This window comes from Ambystoma mexicanum, chromosome 2q (assembly GCF_040938575.1).
Source record: "Ambystoma mexicanum isolate Mex_15411 chromosome 2q, UKY_AmexF1_1, whole genome shotgun sequence".
Taxonomy (NCBI): domain Eukaryota; kingdom Metazoa; phylum Chordata; class Amphibia; order Caudata; family Ambystomatidae; genus Ambystoma; species Ambystoma mexicanum.
In genome coordinates, this window is record NC_090924.1 from 841,174,909 (window position 1) to 841,202,298 (window position 27,390).

Genomic DNA, 27,390 nt, shown 5'->3' on the forward strand with positions numbered 1-27,390 from the left:
CACTCCATTCGAACCACTTCACTCTTGCGTGCTGAGATTTCTCACGCTTAAAACTGTCCTATTGGTAGCACTAACATCTGCTAGGAGGGTGAGCGAGCTACAAGCTCTCTCCTGTAAACCCCCACATACAATCTTCCACAAGTACAAAGTTGTCCTACAGGTGAAGCCTAATTTCCTCCCAAAGGTGGTTTCTGAATTTCATATTACTCAGAAAATTACCTTGCCTTCATTCTACCCTCCTCCCCATCGGGGGAAAGAGGAGGAAAGGCTACATAGGCTGGACCCTAGGCGAGCTCTCAGCTTTTACATCAGCAGAATGGCTAGGATCAGGCAAGCAGACCAACTGTTTGTAGGATACTCAGGTCACAAGTTGGGACTACCCATAACAAAACAAACCATTTCCAGGTGGATTATTTTGGCCATCCTGGAATGTTATAGACTAGCAGGGAAAGAGCCACCCCAAAATCTCAGGGCTCATTCAACCAGGGGTATCGCAGCCTCTTCGGCTCTCCAAAGAGGGGTACCGGTCCGGGACATATGTGCGGCTGCCACATGGTCGTCTGCACATACATTCACAATTCCTCCACTGCTCAAGAGACCAGATTTGGCAAGGCCGTATTACATTCGGTCCATCCCTAAAGGGATACATAACACTATCACTCCCACCTCCAATTACATGCCACTGCTATGTGAGTCTATCAAAGATAAGGAATACGTCGGAGGACACAATCCCTTCGAAGAACAAGTTACTTATTACCTGATAACTTTCTTTCGACGGGATGTTCCTCCGACGTATTCCTTATCGCCCCTCCCAACCATCCCCGCAGTGATAACTTCCCTTGTGGTTGCAGCTTACGCTCCTTCAAGGTCACTAACCAATTCAGGCATGACTTTTCTTATGCTACAAAACGGAACTGTGCAACGGACGCAGCGCGTGGCTATTTATGGGCGTGGTGACGTCGGCGCCGATGCGGCGGCCGTCGAGGGACATGGACTCGGTGGACGTCGACGCGCAGCGCCATCTACAGAAAAAAATTCCGTGGCCAGCAAGCTGGAAACGTATTATCAAAGATAAGGAATACGTCGGAGGAACATCCCGTCGAAAGAACGTTACCAGGTAAGAAGTAACTTGTTCTTTAGTTCTCTTAGTGACGGTCTTAAGTCCAATTACGTTCCACAAGACAATGTTGAGATGATTCACAATTTTAGTATTGATATTAACAAATCTATTACGTTCTCTGAAATATATTTTCTGGTTATTCAAGAGCAGTAAAGCTAGTTGAAGTAATAGAAAGAGTAAAAGAAAAAGGCGGTAGCCCATGTCCCGACAGGACAAAAGGCAACCAGATAAATTAGATGTAGTCCACAAATAGATGACCCACTGTAAAGATACAGCAACAAGTCAGCACTTTTAAAAGGAAATCCCAAAGTAACTCTTAGATAGTAAAACTGCAATAGACCTTAGTCTCCCCCCACCAACCTGTAAGTATATAACCTTAATGACAAACGAAGCACTTAAAACCAAATTATTTTCACTCTTCACCACAGGCAAACGGCCAATTATATATGATATTACCCTTAATCAAATAATCGCAAGAGCAATAAGGACACACTAATCGGTTCGAGTATATAGAACCAAAACAGCAAATGCAACGCCATAATAGCCAAAGAGTGACTACACTAGACCTCTTCTACATGCATTGTAGCAGTATAAAATTAAATAAATACCTATTCACATAGGTGATCCTCCAATCAAAGGTTAAAGCTTAGAAAACAGCAATGAGTGTAACAAGTCTAAATATAATGCCTATTTTTAATCCCCCAACCAAGGTTTGGCATCTTTATTCACTATATCTCTTGCACACTAACTGCAAGCCAATTAATGGCACAATTCAAGAGACATCATTTGTTTGCATTAGAGTTCAAACATTAATAACAACATTACCCATGTGAAAAGCATAACAACCCCACTATGTGAACACATTACCAGGTAATGCTGCACAGTTCTATATAAAACAAAGTACTCTTCAGATCAGAACACAATTGCATGAGAAACAGACACTACCATTAAATTACCATACAGCATCGCATGGCATGAAAGTGCGTCAAATATCCATCAAATAAAACCATGCATGTTTAATGTCAGCAGCCTAGCTACACCCCCTAATTTTTAGATTACTACAACGCACCGTCCATCTTGCACTATTGGCCATCCCCCTTATGAAACAGCACTTTCCTGTACACATAGAACTAGCATAAGAGCTATATGTCACCAAATAAATGACAGCCTTAGAGAACACCCGTTCATAAGCATACATCACAGAGATCGTGGCGATAATATTTGCAAAGTTAGAGGTCGCAAACATGCGCTCTATAGGAAGGGACTACCCATCATTCATGAGAAAGTAAGACCTTGCCAATGACACATTAGACTGTTATAAATAGAGATGGTGAACAGGCGGTAGATAGTCCAGTTGCCATTGCAGCAGAGCAAGCTTGCCTCACAGAGGAAAACAACTTGGCCTCCTGCTGAAGAATGATACAGCAGTGCACCTGGACAACACATATCATTCACATAGTACCCGCACACCAGAGCTGATAGGCCACTAGTAGCACTTGCGCACTTATCAATAGCACACACACCAATAATTAGGGCCAACACTGCATAATGTTTTGTAAAACAGGTTGGAATACATTTAGTCATAAGGTGTATAATACAATCCCCCCCCATAAAGTAAAGGAGCCCAAGACCTAACACAAGTGTTGCCAGACTATCTCAAAGACGTTTCCCCAGAGTGCACTGCTTATTCACATGTTACATTTCCGATCAAGCCAAGTGTTCTCAATGCACATTCCAGCCACACATGCATCTTTCATATCAAATATGATAGGTATACATGTTGAAAGTCACCTTGCATAATTCACAGGTAGAAAAACTCCATGAGAACAGACAGCGTCCATGAAACTCCATGCATAATCATAAAATCATTGAGGAACAAAATATCACCCAGCACACGGGACAGCTTATGGTTCGCACAATGTAACTACTAAAGGGGCAGTTTAGGTTCCATGGAAAGAAAAGAAGCGCAAGGCACATAAACACACCATGAAAGGAATCATGTGAAGTCAAAAACAAACATGAATAGGGGCCATCTAGAAGTATCCATATTGGCTTGCAATTAGGCTATAGAGTAACTGCTGTACTGAAGGACAATAGGAAATTGATAACGGGCATTAAAGATCTTAAACACCAGCATGCCTATATACTTGTTTCCTGGAGCACCATCTCCAGTTCAGATCTCCATTGCCAAACAGTAATTTTAACAGCCAAGCTGCCATGCTAGCCCATTGCTGGAAAGACATACAATACACTGCATAGCAGAAGCCAATCGTGCAGATGGACATATGGGAGGAGTGGGACTCGGAAAAGCTTCAAAGAGCAATCATAGCTGATAAGATTTTTACTAATACAAATATGAAACTGAAAACTTGCGCTCCGTCACTCATCAATCTCTTATTCCTTGCAACAGGCTGAGACATCTTATGCAGTTGAGATCACTTCCCAGAGCTAGCTGCGGGACTACAACGGGGCCATGAATATTGGCAGTGTACAGCCGGAGACAGCCAAGGAAAGGGGGGCGGCAGAGACTGTGGCGGAGCCCTGGGCGCAGAGATGTGGGCCAGAGACTGTCCGCCTTGGAGATGACCGCAACAATACGGTTGTCTGATGCAACGGTTACCAGCAATTACGAAAGCACTGAAACGATCATTGGCCACTCCTATCACAAACTTTAAGAAAGATTCTCCAGCATGGGGTCTGGCATGGATTCACATGCTCATGAATATTCCCCGTCGTCAGGCTTGGAATCCTTGCTAAAGGAAAAAAATCAGTTTCAGTTTTGTTTCTGAACTCTTTCTCCTAATAACCAATCACTAGTCTCTGGGTCACACTGCCCCCAGCCAATGACTGCCCTCTACCTAAGCCCCTCCACCTGCAGTCATCTTCAGATTTTTACCGCACGTTCAAGTGTTGGGAGTCCTCGTGCTATAGCTCTCGAGCTTTTACTGCGTTTTGCAATTCTTCAAAGAGTTTAATCTCATTTTTTTCGGTCAATCGAGCCTCAAGCTCCACTGTTTCTACTTCCGATCAACGGTGACCCGTTTTTCTACGCCCCTCAAGGGCGAAGTTCTCGTCGAGTTCCACTTCTTGGAGGATTCCGGAAGATGTTTGAGGCCTAGCCCGTGTGGACATGGCCCAGAACAAGGGAAACACGACGCCTGGATCCAAGCAGTTCAGGACCTGCCCTGGATGCTGATTGCAGAATATCTTCAAGGAGGATGAGCATTCCAGATGCCTCTACTGCCTTCACGAAGACAAAACGCACGTGGATAAGGACTGTGCGTTTTGCAAGAACATGTCGGAACGGACCATGAAGAATCGGCGTAGCCGCCTCACCAATTGGCTGGAGTCCGCGGGCACCTGGAGTGTTGATCGGTCGGTCTCCTCGGCTGCCAGGCAGGGCGCACTTTCACTGACGCCATCAACCATGAGCCAACGCTCTGGCTCGGGGCAGAGGAAATCGGAGAACCTGGGTAAGCTTTGGGAGAAGTCCCAGTCGATCCCGATGGAGACAGCCGAGGGGGAGCGAGGTGGTGACCCTCCCCCCAAGGTGAAGGCCTCAGGCGCGCTTAGTCGTGAAGGCCCTGATTCACCCGGCTAAGGCCTCTATCGAGGGAGTCATGGCGGCCCTGGCAAAGCCTGTGGAGGCTACCCCAGTGGAGGCGACCTCGGGGCCTAGAGTTTCCCTGCCACCGCGGAGGGAATACTCTTTTCAGCCCATCGATAAGACCCCCCCGTGAAACCCCGGGTGGAAAAAGAGGGGGGGCAGTGGCCATCACGGACACAGATACAGCCTCTGAAGAGGAGCTGGCTGGAGTCGTGAAGATCCGGAGCAAGAAGTTTGAGGAGGTCCGGTACCACGGGAAGGATCCCGACGAGGCGGACGTAGAAAGCGACGATGGTACCGACGAGGAACCCGTGGAGATGGAGGATTCCATTCCCCAACCGTCGCAGCCGGTGCCTGAGCCACAAGACAACTCGGGTGCTATCTTGATGGCGATCCAGGCCTTGCGTACAGAGATAAGGACAAGGTTGCCCTTATCACCAGCAGGCGATCCAGAGGAGCCTGGACCGTCGGGAAGCCCTCCAAGCAAGCGAAGGAGAGTTCTTCCACCACCTCCCTTCCAGCCCTCACGGCCTTTGCAGCCTTCTTCTCCTTCCCCAGATCCGAGGGATGACACGGGAACGGAGACAGCCACGATGGGGACGGATGACGACGGTGGTGAAGACGGGATGGGCCTTCCATCACCACCTCCTCGGGCCTCCCCGCCCGGCGAAATTGGCTCCTTCCACGCCATGATTGCCAGGGCATCCAAGCTTTTCCAGCTCTGCACCGAGGAACAGAAGGAAGGTTTCCTCTACCAACAGCGTGAGGCCAAGAGGAAGACGGTCCTCTCGGTCCCATTACTTGACGACATCTGGGACGAGGGGCTGTCGCTCCTGAAGAACCCGTCCACGACCCCTGCCAAGAGAGACCGGTATGAGAAGTAGTACCGGGTCCCGGATTCCGCCCCCATGTGCTTTAGGGCACAGCGGGGGCAACGGCTTCAACTTCCCCGCTGGACGGCGAAGGGAAGAAACTGGATACCATGGGACGGCGGATTATCTCGTTGGCGGTGACGACGATTAAAGCAGCCAACGCCCTCGCGATTTTGGCCCGCTATGACACTGAGCTGTGGTTTAAGATCGCTCCCCTGCTGGACTTCCTCCCGGAAGACAAGAGGGCTGAGGCCGTGGAGATCCTACAGGAAGGCGAGGTGGCATCGGACGATGCCATAACGGTGTCCACAGACATTGCTGACACCGGTTTTCGCCAGATGGGCAATGGCCTTTGCCTTCGGCGGCGTGGTTGGCTCAAGGCAACTGATTTCCGCCAAGACGTGTAGACCAGAGTTCTGGACATGCCCTTCGACGGGAACAACCAATTTGGCAAGACAGTGGACGAGTCACTGCAGGCCATCAAGGCTGACAAGGAGACGCTCGGGCCTTGAGGGTTCTGCAACGACGACAGCCGCCCTTTCGGAACTCCGGAGGCAAGCAAGGTGCCTCCAAAGGATTCTGCGGCGGCTCTTTGACGTACCGCCAGGCGGCTTGCTCCTCTTCGCAGGAGGCCTACAGAGGACGCAGCAAGTCAGGAGGATCTCGTTGCCAAGGAGGCCAAGGCGGCAAGGACGCTACCAAGCAGGACTGAACCGGCCGTACCGTCCCCACCTGAGCACCCCGGTGGCAGGCCGGCTGGCGAAGTTCGTCAGCATGTGGGAGTCCATCTCCACCCGACCGATGGGTGCTGGATGACCTGGCCCGCAGGCACACTCTCGAGTTTCTAAAGAAGTGCCCCCGCATTCCACCCGTGGCCAGGAAGGAAAACCACGTCCCTCAACTGCTGCTGGATGCTGAAGAAAGGAGCCATCAAGCTTGTCCCAAAGCAGCTCTGGAGTGTACTCGCGTCGCTGGACATGGAGGATGGCTACTTTCACATCCCCATTCTAAAAGGACTTGGAAAGTTCCTGAGATTCATGGTAAAAGGGCGAAACTATCAGTTCAAGGCCCTTCTCTTAGGATTGAAGTCGGTGCCCAGGGTATTCACCAAGTGCCTAGCACCAGTGACGGCGCAGCTGCGCCTGCATGGGATCCACGTATGCCCCTCGCCACCCCTTGACTCGCCATCTTGCCCACAGCAAAGACCGTCCAGCTACTTACAGATCCAGGATTCTCGATCAACTTTGCGAAATCCCACTTGGTGCCGTCGCAAGTCGCCCTGTTCCTGGGAGCCATGCTCGACACAGTGGCACGATTGGCTTCTCCGTCGGAGGAAAGGACGAAGGCCATCCTGGGCAAGGTGCGAAGGCTGTCGGCCATGGACGTGGCCAGGGTGAGGTCCATGAAGTCCCTACTCGGCATGATGTCCCCGTGCATCTACCTCGTGCGCCTGTGTACGCTGCGGATGCGTTCACTGCAAGAGTTGCTCGACACCCGTTGGATGCAGGCAGCGGACAACTTTGAAGACAGGAACTCGCTCAAGGAGACCTTCCGCCAAGCGATCCAGTGGTGGGGCAACACGCACATCTGGCGGTGGTTATGGCACATCAGGAGACACCAACGACGGACGCCTCCCTGGAGGGATGGGGAGCGCACACCAGAGATCTCCACGCAAGAGGCCTTTGGCTCCCGGAGGAGAGGTCGATACACATCAATGTCCTGGAGCTCCGAGCCGTGTTCTGGGCCCTCAGGTCGTTCCTCCCGTCCCTCAAAGGCAAGGTGGTAAGGATTTTCACCGACAACACCACCACGATGTTCTACATCCGAAAGCAGGGAGACACCAGATCCCCAGCCCTATCCAAGGAAGCCCAGGATCTGTGGCACTGGGCCGTCGCCCAGGGGATGTTTCTGGTACCCTTCCATCTGTCAGGAACAAAGGACACCATCGCCGACTCACTCAGCAGGGAGCTGCGCTCGTGCCACAAGTGGGGACTGCGTCAGGATTAAGTGGATCTACTTTTCCAACAATGAGGCAATCCCCAGATCGACCTATTCGTGACGGCTACAAACACGAAGTGCCGCAGGTTCGCCAGCAGGTTTCCCCAGCCGGGGAGCATGGGTGATGCCTTCTCATTCCCCTGGCACGGCCTGTTCCTGTATGCATTCCCACCGTTGCCGTTGCTGCTGCGACTCAACCAACTTGGACGGTCCCGGTGCAGGATGATCCTCGTTGCACCGCCGTGGCCGAGACCGATCTGGTTCCCGACCTTCTGGACATGTCAGCGTCCCCCCCCCCAGTCTACCTGCTGACGGACGCGGATCTCCTCGCCAGAGAAGGAGGCGCCATCCTTCACCACGACCTGGGGTCGCTGAACATGCAGGCCTGGCTCGTGCAGCACTAGAGTTTGGAGGGTACAATATCCCGGCGGACTGCAAGGAGGTGCTTGCAAAGGCCAGGGTGTCCTCAACTTTCAAGTGTTATGGACACAAATGGAAGAGATTTTCTGTCTGGTGCCGGGCACAGAAGATTAACCCTCTGCGGATTATGGCCCCTCAAGTGCCGCCCTACTTGCTATCGCTGGGCAGGGCTGGCTCATGCCTCCATCAAGATCCATCTGGCGGCTATCTCCCGCTACACCAGAACTCCGGGGCACTCATCCCTGTGGTCCCATCGCCTGGTGAAGGAGTTCATGAAGGGACTGTTCCGATCGTTCCCACCGGTGAAGGCTCCGGCCCCGGCGTTGGAGCTCAACGTGGTGCTGACCAGGCTCATGGGACCGCCATTCGAGCCTCTGCATTCGGCACCGTTGAAGTTCCTGTCGTGGAAAACAGCGTTTCTTGTGGCCATCACCATCACACCTCTCCTGCAAGCCTCCATACCTGACTTTCCACGAGACGAGGGTGGTGTTCAGGACACACCCCTCCTTTATGCCCAAGGTGCCGTCGGACTTCCATCTCAACGAGCCCTTGGTGTTACCTGTTTTCTTCCTGTTGCCTTCATCACCGGCCGAGAGGACTTTCGCCGGCCGAGAGGACTTTGCACTCGTTGGATGTCGCTAGAGCGCTGAAGTTCTACGTGGACCGCACAAAGAGTTTTCAGAAGACATCACAGCTGTTAGTGAACTTTGGACCTGTGAACCAAGGGAAGGCCCTCTCGAAGGTTTCCATTTCCAGATGGCTCTCCGGCTGCATCATGCACTGTCACCGGCTGGCAAACCGACCGTTGTCTGGCCGTCCGAGAGCCCATTCGACCAGAGCGATCGCTGCTACCACAGCGTTCCTATCTGGTGTGCCCCTGCTGGACATCTGCGGGCTGCTACGTGGAGGTTGACTCACACCTTCACGAGATTCTACTGCGTCAACCGGGATTCCAGGGAGGAGTCCAGAGTCAGCCAGGCAGTGCTGCGCAACCTGTTCGCTTGAAGGTGAACCTGGTGAGGAGGTAGGAGATGCTTAATGTTGAGTTGTTGAAATCCTTAATGTTGAGCCTTGCCACCTCCCGTGGTTGTGCATGTGTGTACTGCTATGTAATCTTGTATTCATGAGCATGTGAATCCATGCCAGACCCCATGCTGGAGAAGGAACAAGTTACTTACCTGTAACTGTTGTTCGTCAGCATGGGTCTGGCATGGATTCACATGCGAACCCTCCCTCCTACCCCTCTGCGGCTCTTCTCTTGGTCCTATGCCACTTTACGTGCTACCAAATCTGAAGATGGCTGCCAGAGGAGGGGCTTAGGTAGGGGACAGTCATTGGCTAGGGTCAGTATTAGCAGAAAGACAGTTCAGAAACAAAACTGAAACTGATTTTTTTTCTTTACCGAGGATTCCCAGCCTGACGACGGGGAATATTCATGAGCATGTGAATCCATGCCAGACCCATGCTGGAGAACAGTTACAGGTGAGTAACTTGTTCCTACTCCACAACAGACCTGCATGCCCTGCAGGCCTTTCTTAAGGGCATCCAGTCTTCTCCGCGTATGCACACACATACGTATAGGCAAACAGAGACGTCTACACACGCATAGACACGTCTAAGGGTGCCTTACTCAAAAGTATTTATGATCATACGGAAACTGAAAATAAACATTCAAATGCACACGCACCATGCCAGTTTAACGGTACAAGTGAAATAAGCATTTTTATATAAACAAACGTTATACCAAATAAAGCAAATATTGAGGTAAAGGTTTCTTGGATGGAAAGTGCTTAAGCCAAACACATGCTTGTTCAGGGTTTTCACTTACCTTCACTCCATCTGGTAGGAACAGTTTTAGAGTTGCAGGCTTCATCAAGGTAGTTTTAAGACCGCGCTCCCTAGCCAGGCGATTGGCTTCATTGAATGCCTTCCTTTTAAGCGCAACATCCTTTGGGAAATCGGGGTAAATATGGAATTGTTTCCCTTGCCATGTCAAAGAATCCTGTTGCCTCGCCATGTATAACACTTTTTCCTTCGTAGATGTTCTTGCAAATTTTACAGTAATTTGTCTGGGCTTCCCTTCCTCAAGTTTGACAGCTCTAAAAGTAAAATCCAGATCATTTGGTTGAATATCACAACCAGGCAAACTTCCTTGCAACATATCAATCACCAAGGCAGATAGAAGTTGTTCTGGTTTCTCAGGAATGCCAATTAGGCGAGCATTGTTGCTCCTAGCCTGTATTTCCACATTCATATTTGTTAATTGTAGCCTTGACATGTTCTCCTGTAATTACCAATAGGCTCTGTAACTTCCAGAGGCTTCCCTTTCAAGTCCAGATGTCCTGTTCTCAACATCCACCATAAGAGTCTCTAAACCACTAACTTTACCAGACGAGTCATTCGGGGTAGCTGTCACCTCACTCATGTCACTGGCCACCTGTTTCAACAGTTTAAAGATGTCGGCAATGCTAGGAATATCTTCCTCTAGTTCCTCATTAATCTGCTTTGGTTTTTTGAAAGGGGATTGTCCACTGCTTCCGTTTTCTTTTGGGTTGACACTGTCAGCTAGGCCTCAGATGGTTGTCAGGGTGGAAGGTAGGAGCCGCTTCCGCAAGCTGCTGCTCTCTGAAGCCATTCTAGAATTGCATATGAATCAATTAGCAATACAGGCGAGTGATCAGATGCAGTGAAAATGACAGAACTCTTCAGAATCAACACAAACAGCTTCTTTAATTCTTACAAAGTCCAACCCTAAGATGGTTTTCACCAGTTCCAATGCATATACCTCTGCAGGTAAGTACTTGGTTATGATTAATAAGAGTTCAAAAGTTAAATAAAAGTTGAAGTAAAGTTCTGTACTCGACTCAATCCAACACGCTCGGATAGGCCTACGGAACCATCCTTAACCCAGGTTCAAGTACCAAAAGGCCAGATAAGAATGAGCTTAGGGCCAGGACTTTATCCCAAATGCAGTTACAGTGCACAAGAATCGGTTTCAGACAGTTTCCAGTAGAAAACAGAGATGAGGACATCTGTGGGGCAGACCACGTCAGGACACCTCACAGAATTGAAGGAGTGTTGCACCTCATGGTGAGGTGGCGACATGCGATAATGCAGTGGTGAACACAGGAGCAGGTCCAGCACAGTGCTGAAAATGCAGGAGCAGGTGACTTGTGGCACAGGCTAAACATCTGCAACGTTCCAAGCCTCTGGCCAGAACAGCGACGGCTGCAGCGAGTTAACTGTTAGGCAAGTTTTGTATGCAGTACCCTTTGAGACCACTACACACTACTAGGACTACAGGTGTAAGCAAACCAACCTTTGGTATAAGTCTGTACTAAACAGTTTTGGTAGCCGAGCTGAGCAGCCATGCTTATCTCGAGGGGAATGTGAGCAGTAATAATGTTACACAGAGGTCTACAATCATAATTGTTCAAGTAAACTCTTACACTCAAGGATCCTTTGATAAATACTTATTAATTTATTTGTTATAAAACATTCATTAGAAGGAGACAATATAATCACACACAAATATACTTCAATACTATTTCAGAATATTCAGGCAAAGATTATTAGAACATGAAAGGTTACACTTATTCTTAGACAGTGCAAATACTTTGTTCACCAGAAGAGTCAATTCCATTCAATAGGCTAGGCCAAAGTCAATGGGCTTGGATAGGATAAAGCGTTCTGGTAACTAAACGGTAAACAGTCTCTGCACAAGTTTTTGGAAGTAGTTTGTAAAAAGAAGAATCATATGTTGGGTCACAAGCTGATTAGGCCTGCGAGTTACAAAAGATTCAAGCACTTTCACTGCGAGAGGTAAGTACTCAGTCTTATTTCACAGTACCTTAAAATGAAGAAAAAGATGCAGCTGATGGCTTCTGTTCCTGGCAGTTCAAGAGGGAGGACGTTGGGGGACTCCTGCACTTATACTGGTGAAAAGCTGGCACTTGGCAAACTTCAATTTCGGTGGCTGTGAGTAAAGCACACAAACTGGTGTCCCGCTCCCTGGTTCTATGGTTTTCCTGCAGCAACTCTGAGGAAATTCAACCACCTCCGAGATAGGTGTCCAGGTGGCTTACGTGTGGGTTGATTGGTCCCACGAACTCAAAGTGAGAAGTCGTCCTTGCAGGGGCTTCTCTGTCGATGTGAACTTGGGGATTTGGACCTGCAGCAGGGCTTCACCAGGCAAACCAATGGTCCAGGAGTTGCAGCAGCCATCCTCTTCAAGCGCTTCTTCGGTTCCTTCGTTCCAGTGCTCGACTCTGCCTTCCAAGCCAAGAGACTCGCCTTTTATTCGGTTATCTCCCATTCATTCCAGCCTAGCTGTCACTCACCCAGCAGGGTGGCTGTTCTTGCCGGACAGTCAGTCAGCCAATCACCACAGAGTGCATTTGGGTCTCCTAGGAGACTAACCACAGGGAGTTTCTGGCACCTCACCTACTTCCTGCCCACCCCAGACACTCTGGTGCCAGAGGCGTTCCTCACTCCTGAAGCCTGCCAAAGGTGAATGAACAAAGAGACAAAATGGCGAAAAAAGAAGACTGGGACCTGTTTTTACAGATGGGGCTCAGACGCCATCTTGAAAAACACTATTTAACGCTACTGGCTCTCGCGGGCGGAAAAATCATGGTAGTTTGTTGTAAAACCACTGCCACCAGCCATTCTGAGAGGAAAGGGTAACATTTGACTGTTACATGAGTATCTAGACACAGGGGATACTAAGTAACCCCTCCGGCACTCTATTGTAAGATAGGGTGTACTGGGTCTAGGAATTTAAATGACTAGGAAAGTCAATTTCGAAGGGATTGTGTCCTCCGACGTATTCCTCATCTTAGATATATCCTTCCAGCTCTGCTGGCCTTGGAAATTTTTTTCTCCAGAGGGCGCTGCGCGTCGACGTCCCTCGAGTCGATGTCCTTCGACAGCCGCCGTATCGACGCTCGACGTCATCCTGCCTATAAAGGCCGCGCGCAGCGTCCGTTGCTCAGTTCCGTTTTTCCGCGCTACTCGGTGCCTCGGAATACCGTTGCTCAGTTCTTAGTCAGATAATCCTATTTACCTCGAGTTATTCGATCCGTACTCGATGGCTTCCTCGTCGGAACCGACAACTCCTCGATCCGGCTTCAAAAAATGTCGAGATTGTGGGAAAAAGATGTTTTTGACCGATCCTCACAGAAATTGTCTGTGGTGCTTGGGAGCCGAACACCATTGTTCGGAGTGCGAGGACTGTATGTCCATGACAGCTAAGGCCCTGAAGGAGCGTAGGGGGAAGCTGGAGAAAGGTAAGACTTTTAAAGCTTCTTCTTCGTCGACGAACTCGAGACATTCGTCTCCTCGTCACCATTCGCGCTCCAGGTCTCGGAGTGGGTCTCATCACTCCTCGAGATCGAAGCACTCGAAGAGGAGACGTCGAAGATCCCCTTCTCCGTCTTCCTCTTCCTCTGTTTCGCCAAAAAGAATCCCTTGCCCCACGAAACATAGTTCCCGGGCTGAATGGGAGGAATTCAGAAAAAATATGATGAGCGTCTTCGAGAAAGCGGCCTCGACCCCCTCGAAGACTGCCGAGAGCGATGCTCTGGTCGAAAGACCCGAAGGTCAAAAACGCCGCGAGTCGCAGTACCCGGCGAAAGAAACCTCTCGAGCGCGTCTCGAACCCTCGAGTAGGATTATGACCTCCAAACCTTCCTCGAAGGTGCCGTCGACGCCGTCGACGAAGGTTCCGTCGACGTCGAGGTCGATGTCTTCGACGCCGTTGTCGAAGGGACCTTCGACACACGGGTCTGTCGACTCGACACCGGCCTCGACACCGGCGTCGACGCCGAGAAAAGTCACAGTGACCACACATCCAGTGACTATCCCCAGGCCCTCGACGTCGATGGCGTCGATATTGTTGAGTAGAATTCCAATTCTGTCGAGGTCCTCGAGGCCTCCACCTCTGTTTTCGACGCCACGCTCGAAGCCTTCGACGTCGGCGACATCGACGTTTTCGAGGCCAATAATGACAAGTTCGGCACCCTCTGCCTTGGAAATGGGATTTACTCCCTTTATGAGTTCAGAACAATTGAGAACTATATCCTCAATTTTAGAAGAGGGTGATTTGTCTGAACAAGACACATTTGAGTTACAGGGACCTGTAACCCCAGTTAGAGAGGAATTTTCCTCTGAAGAGCGCAGATTAAAGGTTCTTCATGATTCTTTACATGAGGCAAGTGGGTTAGACACTTCCCCTGAGGTGGATTTTGCTAAGCCAGACCCGGGGGAGCATGCTGAAACCCCCTACAGAGCCTTAATGGCCAGGATTACAGAGTTCATGGGGTGGTCTACACCTTCACAATCTTTCCAGCAAGATGACCTCACGGATATTCTTGACAAAGGCCCACAAGAGGATCCAGTGGTGCCCTTTCATAAAGCTCTTCAGAGAAAGATCATGACAAACTGGGAAACCCCAGATGTAATACCAGCAGTAAATAAAAAACTGTCTGCAAAGTACAGGGTATCTTCCACAGACCCAGAGTTCTTGTCTAAACATCCATCCCCAGAAAGTCTGGTGGTACAAGCAGCATCCTCTACCGATGTCAAGACGGCTTATCCTACAGTCCCACAGGACAGGCACGATAAAAAATATGATGCTATGGCAAAGAAAGTCTTTTCAGCATGTAGCATGGCGTTAAAGTCTGTTAATGCTACTTGCACCCTTGCTAGGTTCAGCCATACACTTTGGGAGTGTGCTTCTACAGCGGCTGACTGCATCCCGGAGGGAGAAGAAAGGGATGCGTTCCTGAATATTATACAGGACGGTAAAGACGCTATGTGCGAATCCCTCCAGACGGGCATTGATTCGGCTGACAGTATCAGCAGAGCAATGGCGGCAAGTACATCAACCAGGAGGTTCGCTTGGTTGAGAAAGTCGGGTTTTGCCCCAGATGTGCAAGCCAGGCTCTTGAACATGCCATTTGATGGCTCTTCTTTGTTCTGGGAAAAGGCGGATGACAGTTTAGAGAAACTGCAAACTTCAAAAGCAGCAGCAAAATCCCTAGGAGCTGCAATCCGTCAGACTCCTTTTCGTCCCACAGGAACCTCTGCGAGGGGCAAGTCCTTTCGCTTCTACTCCGCATTCGGAAGAGGTAGAGGACGACCGGCTCGAAGGGGTCAAAGAAGAACTACCCGAGGTGGACGGGGTAGATATTCTAAAGCCGCAGCAACAGCAGGTGCCTCTTTACCATCGGCATCTGCATCAGCCCCCCCAAAACCACTCTGAGGACTCCCCTCACAGGACACCTGTAGGAGGCAGGTTGACTCAACATCTGACGGTATGGCAGGCTATCACGTCAGATGCTTGGGCATTGGAAACAGTCGCCCAAGGTTACTGCCTGCCTTTCCTACGTATACCTCAGAGTCATCCACCGGGGATCAGCTCTAAGAAAGCTCCAGATCCGCTCCTCTTGCAGGAAATTTTGGACCTGCTAGAGAAAGGTGCCATAGAACCGGTACCTGTAGCGGAGAGGAACAAGGGCTGGTACTCCCCTTACTTTCTCATTCCGAAGAAAGACGGAGGACTGAGACCCATCTTGGACTTGCGAGAATTGAACAAATTCCTCAGGAAAGACAAATTCAAGATGGTCACTCTTTCTCAGATCCTCCAGGCCCTTCAGTTTCAGGACTGGTTGGTATCTCTGGACCTTCAGGACGCTTATTTCCATGTGCCTATCCATCTCAAACACAGGAAATACCTGAGGTTCGCAATTGGCAACTCTCACTATCAATTTCGAGTACTGCCATTTGGGCTGACCTCCGCCCCGAGGGTCTTCACCAAGTTAATGTCGGTAGTGGCTGCAAGTCTAAGGAGGGAAGGGATTCACGTCTACCCCTACCTGGACGATTGGCTGATCAGGGCTGTTTCTCCGGAGCAAGCTCAGATCCAGCTAAATCACGTGTGCTACTCCCTTCACAAACTGGGCTTCTCCCTCAATTTAAAGAAGTCTCAAATGATACCATCGCAGAGACTCCAGTTCATAGGAGCGATCCTGGATACTTCCCTGGGAAAAGCCTCGCCACCAGAGGTGAGGGCTCAAGATATTCTACAGATGGTTACCAAGTTCCAACATGCCCAACGTCTCCCAGCCTTCGACTTTTTGAGGTTGCTAGGCCTCATGGCATCCTGCATTTTCCTTGTGCCAGAGGCTCGCCTGAGAATGAGATCCCTCCAGTGGGCACTGAGGACTCAGTGGTCAAAATTCTCAGGGAGAATGACAGATCTTCAGGTTCCCGGCAGGGTGGCTCGAGACCTTCAGTGGTGGGCCTGTCAGGAGAACATTCTGAAAGGAGAACAGTTTTGGCAACCCTGGCCGGAGATAACAGTAGTCACGGATGCCTCACTCACGGGGTGGGGAGCCCACGCCAACGACTTGACCATCAGCGGTCGTTGGTCTCCATCGGAGTCCAGACTACACATCAACCTGTTAGAGCTGAGAGCCATCAGACTTGCGTTGAAGGCTTTCCTGCCAGCTGTACAAGGGAAGAACGTCCTGATAATGACGGACAACACGGTGGCCATGCATTACCTCAACAAAAGAGGAGGCGTAGGATCACTACCCCTGTGCAGAGAGGCGATGCAGCTCTGGTTTTGGGCAATCCAAGAAGGAATCTCTCTATCGGCAGTTCACCTAGCCGGAGAGAAGAACTTGACAGCGGACGCTCTGAGCAGGAAGAACACAGTCTCCCACGAGTGGGAGCTAGCTCAGGAAGTCCTTCAAGAGATCTTCGCCCTTTGGGGAACCCCTCAGGTAGATCTGTTCGCCACCAGCCTAAACAGGAAATGCGACCTGTTCTGCTCAAGGGAATTTCCTCCGAGAGGAGCTCTGGGAGACGCGTTCATAGTGGACTGGGAGTTTCCGCTTCTGTACGCGTTCCCACCGGTCCCTGTCATTCCTCAAATGATCAGGAGGTTGAGAAGATTCCGGCGAACCATGATCCTAATTGCCCCGGATTGGGCCAGGAGAACGTGGTACCCGGACCTTCTAGACTTGTCCATCTGCCCTCCAATTCGACTTCCGCTCAGAGAGAACCTACTCTCACAGAAGGGAGGTCAGGTTCTCCATCCAGACATCAAAACCCTCAACCTTCACGCTTGGCTTCTGAACGGCTGAGGTACAACGATTGGGACCTCCCTGATGATGATATGGAGGTGTTGCTTTCGGCAAGGAGGCCAGCAACAAAGTCTTTATACCGCTGCCGTTGGAACAGATTTTGCAGCTGGTGTAGAGAACAGAATATCGACCCATTTTCATGTGGTACACCAATGGTTTTGTCCTTCCTACTATATTTGGCAAATTCAGGCCTTCAAGTTGGCACCATTAAGGGCTATCTCGCAGCGCTATCTATCTTTAAGCGTACTGCGGAGGAACCATCCTATTTCAAATTACCCTTGGTAATACAGTTTCTAAAGGGGTTAACCAATGTTTATCCCCCAAGACCATTCCAAGTTCCCCTATGGGATTTAAACTTAGTACTAACTTTCCTGATGGGTACACCTTTCGAACCTCTCCATTCTTGTTCGTTAAGATTCCTTACCCTTAAGACTGTTTTATTAATAGCACTTACATCTGCTAGAAGGGTGAGCGAATTACAAGCTCTTTCTTGTAAACCCCCTCATACAATCTTTCACAAAGACAAAGTTGTCCTGCAAGTGAAGCCTAATTTCCTCCCAAAGGTAATTTCTGAATTCCATATATCTCAGAAGATTACCCTACCATCTTTCTATCCTCCTCCTCACCCGGGGAAAGAGGAAGAGAGGTTACACAGACTAGACCCTAGGAGGGTTTTAAGTTTTTACATTAGTAGACTAGCCAGGATAAGACAGCCAGACCAGCTGTTTGTAGGTTACGCAGGTCACAAGCTGGGGTTACCAATAACTAAGCAGACCATTTCCAGATGGATCATTCTAGCCATTCTGGAATGTTATAAACTGGCAGGGAAAGAGCCCCCTCAAAACCTTAGGGCTCATTCGACCAGAGGTATTGCAGCTTCATCGGCCCTCAAAAGAGGCGTGCCGATTAAAGACATATGTGCGGCCGCTACATGGTCGTCTGTCCATACCTTTACACGTTTTTACAATCTGGATTCCTCCTCTAGTCAAGAGACTAGGTTTGGAAGGGCTGTACTGCATTCTATTCATCAATAGAAGACAGCTTGAAGTCAGTACTCCCTCCTCCGAATATAGAATACTGCTATGGGAGCCTATCTAAGATGAGGAATACGTCGGAGGACACAATCCCTTCGAAGAACAAGTTACTTCTTACCTTGTAACGTTCTTTCGACGGGATGTTCCTCCGACGTATTCCTCATCGACCCTCCCATCCATCCCCGCAGTTCTACTTCCCTTGTTGTTGCAGCTTACGCTCCTTCAGGGTGATTAGTCTAGTCCAGACAGTAATACTGTGGGCTACAAAACGGAACTGAGCAACGGACGCTGCGCGCGGCCTTTATAGGCAGGATGACGTCGAGCGTCGATACGGCGGCTGTCGAAGGACATCGACTCGAGGGACGTCGACGCGCAGCGCCCTCTGGAGAAAAAAATTTCCGAGGCCAGCAGAGCTGGAAGGATATATCTAAGATGAGGAATACGTCGGAGGAACATCCCGTCGAAAGAACGTTACAAGGTAAGAAGTAACTTGTTCTTCACTTTACTTACTCTGGGAAACAATAGTTTATGCCAGAGAAGATATGTAAACCTTGGGAAAGCCTGAAAGGCTTCCCTGTGTCACTGCGCTGAGGGTGCTGTGTGACACAAATAAAAAAGATGATGCCTATGTAGCTGGTTAGACTCCATAACCAAAAAGAAACCTACACAGAAAACACATTGATTTGAAAAGTTCAAAGTCACAAAGTTTAGCAAAACAACTGGAGGGCTCTAAGGTGGGATGAATTGGCACATTTCTTAGAATTCTCCCTAACAAGGCTTCATCGCCTAGATCCAAAAACAGCGTTCATAGACTAGCAAAACTGACAGGACAATCACCTGTTTTGGGATAGACTGGTCACAAGCTGGGCCAAATTGCGGCCAAGCAAACTTTATCCCGTTGGACTATTTTATGCATTTTTTGAATGCTACAACTTGTATCAGAGATGTGGCTACTTCTTTGGCTTTGAAAAGGGGGTCGGGGATACCATTGCAGGACATCTGTAGTGCTGCAACTTGGTCTTCTCTTGATAACTTCACCAAGCATTATTTCCATTGATTCTGCATCGGGTCAGGAGGCGAAGTTTGGGAAAGCTGTTTTGTACAATATTAATGAAATGTAAATTCTCTTTTCCCACCTCCTACAACACACGGCTATAGGAGTCTATCAAACATGAGGAATACTTGGGAGGACACAATCCATTCGAAGAACAAATTACTTACCCCTGGTAATGATCTTTTGGCTGGTTGTTCCTCCCAAGTATTACTCATTGATATTTTATTTCTATCGCGCTCGTACACAAGTATTTCAGAGTGCGACAAGGCAAGGGAGGGGAACAGGGGAGAACAAAATGACAATCTTACTAGGCCCAGTGACATTGAGAACGCGCAAGTGCATGGGAGAGGGGGGAGGGGAAAAAGTGCATGGAAGGGGGGAGAGGTGGAAAGTGCGAAGCAGAGGAGAAACAGATGAATAACAATAAATAATAAAGGCAACAAACCGTGGTAATGCAGCCTGCAATTTGCAAGTGCTAGGTTTAAGGCAGCAGACAGGGTAGGTCTAATGAGTGTAGGAAGAAAGAGGGGGCTGTATGGGTACAGATACAGACCCCAGTGCAAGGGGTGGCCCGGAGGCAGTGCGGGAGGGTGGCAGGATGAGAAGGTACCTGGGCCCAAAAGACAGAGGGTGGCCAGGTGCACGGTGCCAAGAGAGACCAGATCAGCAGGGAAGAGGGGGAGCGAAGGCAGAAGAAAAGAGGAAGGTCTTGAGGTGCTTCCGGAACCGGAGATGGTTCTCAAGTTTTAGAGTGGCAGGGAGGCTGTTCCAGAGGGAGGCCCCTGCTAAAGACAGAGATCTACCCCCAGCTCGTTTCTTAGAAAAACGACTGACCCGGAGTGAGTTGGAGGTAGAGGAGCGAAGAGCTCGAGAGGGGAAGTGTTTGCGGAGGGATAGCTGAAGGTATTTTGGACCCAGGCCCTACCAACCTTCCCTCCTACCTTTGGGAGAATTTGTGTTCTATACCTGCCTCTCTTCCAACGTCGGGTCACCTTCTGGCTTATGGGCCGTCTGCATACGAGAGGGGGGAAAACTAGGAGCTGAAGTAACAGGTGCAGTGTGTGCTATATATATATACCGATGTCCTCTGTGAGAGCAGACAGATGCCGCTGAGGGACACACGATTGATGAAGTGACGATATATGGCACCCTCTTCTGTGAAATAAATTCTGAAACTGGATAGGAATATATCAAAGATGAGGAATATCAAGTCGATAAAACATTAACAGGGGTAAGTAATTTGTTCGTCTCCCCATCTTTTGTAATTTGGTAGGAACTAACAGTCATCCACAAACTGTGTATCACCTGACAAGTGTTTTCTTCATACACCTTGTGTGGGGACGCCAGGGAGGCCTCTGTCATGGATCACAGCACTGTATTTACAAAGTACAACAACCAAAGGATACAGGTCATGGGAGTACTTCAAAGGATACAGGGTACGGAGGCTGTATCCTGGATTGAGATGGTATGGGCTGGTACACAGGACGGTCAAGGTAGACCTTTCAACTGATGTCACCCTCTGAGTGGTACAGCCAGAAGGAGGAATCGGTGGAAAGGGCGTGGAAGGTAACAACAACTCGCCAAACTGTAACAAGAAAACACTACATTTATCACTGATATAATGTTGTTTTGGTAAGCTATCAGTCGTTAAAGAACACACTAACCTGATGACGTAGAAGGTTGAAGAAGTCTTTCATAGAATCATCAGACAAATCCAAGGTAGAACGACGACAGGGAAAGGTTGGTTAGTAAAGGCAGCAATTCCCGAACGGAACGAGGGGCACGTTAATGACCTGATGAATGAAGAAGTCCAACTGCCCTTGTTGGTTGATGTCTGAGGTAGAAAAAGTTCTTATACAAATTCTGTTAACTACTTCGAATTTCTCTGAGTCTTTGGGAAGGTTTTAAAGGCACTAGAGTAGAGTCAGTGGGGAAAGTGCCCAACGTGTCCCCTTCTCCTTACCACCATATGACACTGCAAAGCATAAGGGAAGCACTGAAGAATGCAATGCTTAAGGCTTGTCCTTTTGAAGTGAACGGATGCGAGCCGTTCGATGCCGTGCTGAAAGAACGCCAGCGCGGCGGGAAATGGGTAGTCAAAAAGGAATCGGTTTAGGAATGGAAAAGCAGCTTTGTAATGAAGCAAAAACGAACCTGATACCGCTATGATGAGGCAGGTGGTGGTTTGTATAGTTCTTGAACAGGAGTCAAAGTCGCGAGAAGAATGCAGAGTTAAGGCACCAGCTTCCGCCGTTGAAACAAACAACAATCCGAAGCAGCGAACTGAAGCTTCCGCACTACTAAATACGTAACCACGTGACATGTGACAAGTTACGTATCACGTGATGCAACTGGCTTTTCTAATGGAGGCGCAGCTTTTCTACTGGAGGCGCCACAGATGTCTCTTTCCAGGTAAGGTATCGAATAGTCTCCACCTCATATAGAACTTGCAGAGTGTGAAAGCGAAGTTTGGGCATTATGAAGATTCTGTAGGTTAGAAGGGGCAGGCCGCCTAGCAGGCATGGCAGCCTCTATATGAATTATTTATTTTTATTTTATTTTTAATTAATGTGTCGGTTCAATAGAACTTGTCACATATAAAGAACAAACATATATTTAATCAGATAGATAGATATATATATGTATATATCTATCTGATTAAATATGTTTAAATATATATATATATGCGCAATTCTACCTTTCAGGTAAACAGTTCGAGCTGCACTCTCCACAGTTGTTAGTAGCCCATCCAAATTTGGAAAAAAGAAGAAAGTCCGGTCCACACCAATGTTTTCTTTCAGTTTCTTCATTTATTAGTATTCCAGGGAAAATTCGTGGCATCAAAAGAAAACAAGGAAATCCATTCAAAAATAGAAAAAGACCAAAGTGTATAGGTCCTCCCAAAGTGCAGCAATCCTAGTGCTGAGACGTTTACGCGTTCCGCAGCTGACTCGCCGCTTGCTCACGATTTGCCTCATTGTCGATGAAACATTTAAAACATGAGGGGAAGGCAGAGAGAAGGGGAGGAGGGAGTGTTGAGGCGGAAATAGGACAAATTTGTCCTTTTGACTAGAGGCTCAATCATGTGTCGGCCATCTTAGCCTAGTGTGCTTTGTGGTTTAAAGTGCTGTGTGTTTGTACTCTATCGTGCTTGCATCCTGATGTTCCATGCATTTGGGTGTGGCTTAAACTAGCAATGTATTGCAGTTTGCAATCTACTATCGGCTACCTATTGCAAATCCTTAACCCCTTTGTGCCGCACTTGTGATGGGGAGACAGGTTAGATTTCATAGCTGTATAAGCCATGGACTATTGCAATCGCATAATGCATATTGTGGTGGTCATCTGGAACCCATCTGAACTCTTTTCATAAAATGCCTTTATAAAGTGCTTAGTAATTTAGTATCATATATTCTTGAATATAAAGTGACAAGTGCAATAGCAGCATGTTCGGTTCAACATAAGGTGCCAAGTGCAGATCTTGATAATCAAGGTCTCTTCAATTACATATGTTAATGTTAATGTTAAAGGGCATTTGTACTGCACACTATCACCACCGGAGTGCATACCACAATCCCATCATATCTGGGTCATTAGATTGCCAAGTGTTATACCAGCCAGAATCATAGTTATCAAGGTATCTCCAATCTCTCATTTCATAGGCCCCAACATGTCAAAGTTTACCACATCAGCTAATTGCAGCACAGTTTTTAGGAACCTCAGCAATTTTCCGCTATTTATCAACATTCACCACAAAGTGTGGGTCTGCAACTCGTTTGTGTAGGAGTGTGACATCCTACCCCTAACCTGTTTCCATCTAACCCTCATAAGAATTTTGTTGAATGGTTAATTCATTCACAAAAGTGTGCTAAAAGCAAACACCTATGACCCATTAAAAAATATATATTAAATCAACCAATTATTTGCGATTCATATAAATAGGACATTTTGCCTTTGCCCATTACTTTCGATTGACAAAACAACATTAAACATCTACGATTGAGAAGCTGCAACTTTCTACATGGACACAAATGGTTACTGTCTAATATTCTTTGTCTCAGTTGATTATTAGGTAGGGAATATAAACTTTTTTTAGCAACCCAGAAAAGTATACAATTCTTCGTCAATATTATGCCCATTGGGCTGTTTACTTTCGAAGTCAAGTATACACCAAGTTTCTTTTTGTCTGAGCAACTTCTCCTTGTCGCCTCCCTGCGGGCCCATTTCTTTTTTGTGTATGCCAAAGAATCTGAAACTGTCTATTTCATTGTTGTGGCATTCATAAGTGTTTTGCCATTGGATAGTTTGCATCGTTATGCAAGATGGCACACACATGCTGTTGTATGGGAATTTTCAGTTTACACTTCGTGCTGCCAATATACCATTTCTGGCTTGCACAGGTGAGGGCATAAACCACATGATCATTTTCGCAGGTGATCCACTGTGAGATCATCACAGAAAGTCCTGGATGTGTGAATGTTCCACAATTGGTCGCATACTTACAAATATTGCAACGTGTGCACTTATGGAAGCCTTTCTTTTTAGCAGTTAACCAGTTTGTTTGTATCTTCTCTTCATCTTTGGCCATGAATCCTTGGACCAGAATGTCTTTAAAAGATCTGTTTCTCCTAAAACTGATCTTTGGGTGACCTTTGAGGCTGTTAGCCAAATCAGGGTCAGCTAACGGGATATTCCAGTGTTTTTGCAGAATGTGTTTAATTGTTTTCGCTTGGTTGTCAAACGTGAATATAAACCGTGTACTGTTTTCTCCCTCTGATTTTTCTTTCTTGTGACTGCCAGCTAATAAAGTCTGTCTCTCTATAAGTCTAGCTTTTAGAAAGGCTCTTTCGATGACTTTTTTAGGATACATCTGTCGGTTGAAACCTGCGGCCGTTATTTTGCTCTCTCGATCATAACTCTAGGGTGGTGTTATTCCTCCTTAGTCTCACAAATTCACCATAGGGGACACTCCAAATCAGATTTTTTTGCTGTCCACTGAGTGCATGTAATGGTGTGTTGGAGCCAATCTTTTTCCTATGTAGTTTGCAGGTTATTTTTTTGTTGACCATTCTAATATTCACATCTAGAAAGGTCAGCAATGTCCGACTGTGAGTTTCAGTGAATCTTAGATCTTTTGAGTTTTGGTTCAGGTTCGTGACATACTCCAACCAGCCCTTTGCAGTCCCTTTCCAGATGATGAATAAATCATTGATGTATCTGAGCCATAAAACCACATTCTTTGTGTATTCCTGATTGATATCTGACCATGCCTCTAGTTCTTCCCATGCATCCATCATCAGATTGGCGTATGAAGGCACAAAGGTTGTGCCCATTGCGGTCCACTGTACCTGTTTGAAATACTCATTAAAGAGGAAGACGTTATTTGTTAGGCATAGGTCGATCATTTTCATCATCATTTTAGTGTGTTCTAGAAAGTTCAATGATTTGGTGTTTAAATAATATAAACATGCTTTTTTGCTATCCTCATGTCCAATGGATGTGTATAAAAAAACAACATCCATCGTTGCCACTAAATATTCTGCTTCCCAGGGAATATCTTCTATTTTGTACAAAAAGTCTGTGGTTTCTTTTATGTATGAGGGAAGTACAGAAACAAAGGAAAACAATGCCTCATCGATCTATTTGGACATATTCTCCAATGCTGGGCATATTAGACAAACAATAGGGCTCCCAGGTGGTTTTTTCAAGTTCTTATGGACTTTCGTTAAGAAATATATAGTCTGTGTTATGGCATTACTGATCCACAAGAATTTGGAAGTTTCTTTTGATATAATACCCATTTTTCATATTTCTCGAGAAAAGATTTCACCGTCCGTTCCATTTCTTTCATGGGATTAGTTTTGATCCTCTCATGAGTTAGTATCATTGAGTTGTTTGTATGCCTCCTTAATATATTCGTTTTTGTTTTGTACGACTATATTCCGCACCTTATCTGAAGGTTTTATGATGCAGTTCTTCAATTCCTGCAGGTCTTTCACTGCTTTTCTTTCATTTACTGTCAAATTGTCTTTAGGTGTTTGATTTTTGGATCTTCTGCGTAAACTTTTTAAGTCTTCTATGACAAGGCTTTGAAACACTTCAATGTTACTCCTAGTATTGATGGTTGGGTTAAATCTTGATTTGGATTTCTTTTTGCTTTTGGCCATCCAGTCTGTGTTGATCCCTACTTCTGTAAGGTCAATAGGCAGAGTTTAACCTCCCATTTCAGTTCCTTTCTCGAGCTTCTTGAAATCTGATAGTATGTCCAATTCCCTTATTTTGATTTCTGTTCTTCCTGTTTGTGCTTCCCTTTTGCGTTGTTGCCAACTGTTGGTTTCAAAACATCTCCTAAGGCGAACCTTTCTAATGAAGTGAAGTGAAGTCTATTCTAGTCTCCACATAATCATTTCTGGCGTTAGGACAGAAGTTTAATCCCAAACTGAGTACTTTTTGTTGGGAATCAGAGTGTGATCTGACAGATTTATTATTTTGAAGCTGCCATCGTTTTGTTCATCAGCCTTGCTCATTTGCCAGAGCGCAGAGAACTGGCCGGGATATTGTTCAGGGAACTTCCTGCTCCTTTGTCCCCTCCTTGTTTGTTTCGTCCGCCTCTCCCTCTGCTCCGATTTGCAATTCCACCTCTTTTTTGTTTGTTCTTTTTGCCGTCTTGGCGCAGCAAGCGCATCTCGTCTAAAAAAAAGTATGGATTTTGTGGTTCCTCTGTGTCGCTCCCCGTTAGGTCTGATTCTGACATTGATGAAATTTCACTCGCACTTGTTGCTTCAGCAGTCGGTGGTGGTGTCTTGAGGGATGCTTGTCTCAGCTGATCAAACCTTCTTGCGAAGGTGTACACACTCCCTGTATTGTAGACTTCCTTGTCCCGTAGAAACTTTCGTTTCCTTTGTTTGATTTCTTCCTCGTATCTTTCTCCATTGTGCCCTTCAGCTTCTTCCCATCTCCAGTTTCTGTTATTTATTTTAGTTTCTCTTCCACTTCTATTATTTTTTCTAGCAATACTGCGCGGTCACTGCCTACATATTTTATGAGCAGAAGTAGGAAAGTTTTTGAACATTCATTTGTGGCTTCACTCCATTCTTATAACATTAGTGGGTCCTGTTCTTCAAAGGATGGAATCATTTGAATCCTCAAACCCCTTGGTATTCTGCCTACTTCTATATAATTTTTTAGAGAATGTTATGTATATATCTATCTGAGGCTTGTGGAATCTGCTTAGATCACATGCTATGCATAGGCCGACATCTAGTGGAAGCTGCAGAGTATTACAGTTGTTGTTTTCGAATCTCAAAAAGGGACCTCGACAGGGCGTGCCAGTAATACTAACCCTAGAGTGATGTCCACTGTACCCATGGTCCTTAATGCGTCAAAGTCACTCAGATTGTTTTTTTTCCACCATCGTGAGCGGTCGCTTCTCGCGAAGTTCAATTTCGGCTGACACCATTTGCTTATACCTAGTTTAAATATAGTTACTGTGTCTGTCCTTTATTCTTCCAACATCGTTCTTCGACGCAGTGAAGTGTCGAGACAATGCCGTCGGATGAAGACCAGTTTCGTTATCACACCTGTTTAAAAAAACATGTCCCAGAAAGTCTTTTAAAGGCTTCTCATTCCAAGAATGCTTCCCCTAAGAGTTCCAATCATAAGGACAAGGACAAGTCTCATGAGGATAAATCTACCGATTTTGAGGAAACTATAACTGTCCCACAAGAAGAGGATGAGGGTCCCTTAAGTGAGGCCTTACATAATAAAGGCTTTCCCACACCTACACCCCAAGTACCTGCCATACCTTACCCTGGGGTCAATCCCAGCTCAGCCCTATGGACAGCACAGGACATAGATAAGGAGATGTCTAGAAATACAATAGAACATTTCCAAAACACACCTTCTACTGCTCAGGCCTCAAGCTCTCATCCCTGTCTTCCAGTTCTCAGTCCCGGTCTCCATCCCAGCCACCAGCAAAGACGTCTCGCACTTCTGCTGAGCTTTGACATCCATACAGACACTGAAGGGGATCAGGAAGAATATCAATAATATTATTGGGGAGGATGGTGAGGCAGAGGTGAATACTATGTCTTCTCCTATTCAACAGGATTCCCCAGTAGATAATAAGCCCTT

The 27,390-nt window shown here is 47.4% G+C and overlaps 1 protein-coding gene across 2 annotated transcripts in view; it reads left to right on the forward strand.

Moving 5' to 3' along the window:
• Positions 1-27,390, forward strand: part of KIF5B (kinesin family member 5B) — a 1,711,571-nt gene that overhangs the window by 670,323 nt on the left and 1,013,858 nt on the right. The gene's annotated exons all lie outside the window — the stretch shown is intronic.